This window comes from Solanum stenotomum, chromosome 12 (genome assembly GCF_019186545.1).
Source record: "Solanum stenotomum isolate F172 chromosome 12, ASM1918654v1, whole genome shotgun sequence".
NCBI lineage: Eukaryota > Viridiplantae > Streptophyta > Magnoliopsida > Solanales > Solanaceae > Solanum > Solanum stenotomum.
The window spans coordinates 27,509,010-27,511,572 of NC_064293.1; positions in this window are offsets into that span (position 1 = coordinate 27,509,010).

Below are 2,563 nucleotides of genomic sequence, written 5' to 3' on the forward strand. Positions count from 1 at the left end.
AAATGTTTTAGAGATGGGAATTGAACTAATGGTATATAGGAAATAACATATGCCCTTTGGAAAAATGGTCCAACACTTAGAAAAAAAAATGAGGCGGGTGAACAGTAAAAACGCTCACTGGAAATTGCATTTCCTACCGGATAGATTTTACGAAAATGGGATTAACTTCTTCGTCCGAACTCCGAATGTGGTGAAACAAGGTGCGTTAGGTAGCTAAACCAAAGGGCTTTCCATGGATATGTTATGGTCCACCCAATTATTTGTGTGCTAGGAGATATGACCCTCCAAAGTAGACCCTCGAAAAAGGCTTCACTTGGAAATTTTGGATTTTGATACGGTTGCTCTAAAATTTGGGTTAGACCCATTTCCCACTCAATTTGACCCCCTAAACAAGAATATGAAGTCGGATTTTCGAAAAACGAAACAGATTTTTTTATTATAGCTAAACAAGTTTCCAGTAACTTCCGAAGCATATTTTTAAGAACCTTTTGGGTCATTTCAAAAATAATAGAAGAATTTCAGATTTGGCATGAGGACGAACAATTCCATCACTATGGGAAACCTGAAATACCTGGAAAGAACGATTGTTTTGGTGAAATCCTCATTTCTTGAAAGAAACGCTTGAAACCCTCTTTTTCTCCTCTTGAAACTTCGTTCTAAAATCCCTAAATGTTTTGGAATGCCAATATTAACTTAGTGTATGATTTGACCCCTAACTTGGGTGAGAAAAACGTGGCCAAGTCTAGTGGGTAAAGGAAAACTCTTTCAACCAAGCTCGGAATATAGCAAACTTGATGGCATTGGAAAGAGGACTCAAAGTCCTTCGATTTAATAGGTCATGGACCACCTAACTCTTTTTTTGCTATAGGATATGGTCGATTGAAGTTTACCCAAAACTAAAAATTGATAGATGACTTGAACGAATTTCTCTTTAGTTGTTTTTGAAACTCGAAGTGTTACATCTAGTGAACTTAACACCTAAGAAAATTTAGAATCACTCAATAAAATCTTATTCACAAATGAATTATAGTTCGAGTCTTAACTTAAAATTTTTTGGGGTGCTACCCAAAGTCTTTCACAGTGGACCAAAAATAACAAATATGATCAGCTATAACACTAATCTGGGATTATTTACGCATTCAAATACCATAATTTAGTTAAATTTTGAGTATAAACCCATGCATATTCATGCATTTTATTTATAATTGATGTGATATGCTTGATATCAGGCAAAAATAGCAAGTATTGACCTAAAATATGAACTGAAACTCAAAACGTAGCATCTTAGACTAAAACTTAGACGCATATGTTGTAGAAGTGGAGTCCGCGGTGTGGAGCACTCATTACGTTTTGGATCTCACACTACACACTAAGTCGTATGAGATTCAAAGACAAAATTTCATGTGATGCATAAAGAAGAAGAACAGAAGGCACCTATGGTGTTGACACCCCCGCCTTGCGGTGTACCCTGCAACGTGAACACCCCTACGTTGCGATAACTCCACATCACACAACCTATTTTACATATCTAGATTTGCACTGTCAAAGCAGAGTTAACTGGGATTGGGGTCCCGACACTAATATTATAAATAGGTCATAAAGATGATGTTTTTAGAGTTACACACTACCATTAGAATGCAGTTTTTATCCTTCTTTGTTGCAAATTACTTTAGAATAATTTTTAGGGGTAATTATTTATTTTAAAAAATAAATAAATTTGTGGTATGATTAAATACTCTTTCAAGAGCTTCATTAATTACAGATTTACTTTCATTTCTTTTATATTAATGCTCGTTAGTTATTATAATTACTTTATTATTATTTGCATCTAGTTATGAGTAGCTAAATCTCATAAATAGTGTTATGGAACTTCGAACAGAAATAAGGATAATGACTTTTCTTCATTAAAAATCTTCTAATGAAGTTGTGATCATTGTGTAGTAAGATTCTATCATAAAGTTATTTCTTCTAATGATTGAAAATATTAAGAACTCATGTGCATTTTGACTTGCTTGAAAAAAGAAGTTATGTTTAGAAAAAGGAATAATTAATAAGGATTTGGGCTACTAACCCCCATCTTATAGATTGAGCTAGAGATAAGATAGCTAACTTGAGGCATATGATGAATGCTGAAATTTATCACTCCCCAAAGCTATCCCCAAGACGTGGACATGGGACCTAGGATCACAAGTAACCCCAAGATAACCCTGCTGGCATATCATAAGCTTACTAAATAAACTGAAGTAAGAAAAGACTGTGCAGAAGCTAAATCATAAGATAAATTGAAATGAAATGATAGGGAATACCCATAACTATCTGAATATATAAAAATTGAGAGTTTAACAACAACTGAAAGGTCAAACTCAAATGCTAAAGTTGATTCTAACTATGTCTGAAATAAGCCTCTAACTAACTAGAAGTGCTAGGACATGCCCCAACTAAATCTAGCAAAGACTGAAACTAAAGACTAAAAGCTAAAGAAACATGTATGTCGTCCTCGAAGAATGAGAACTCACCACTGATACTACTGAGCTGAAGATCAGGAACCGATCTATGTGTGATC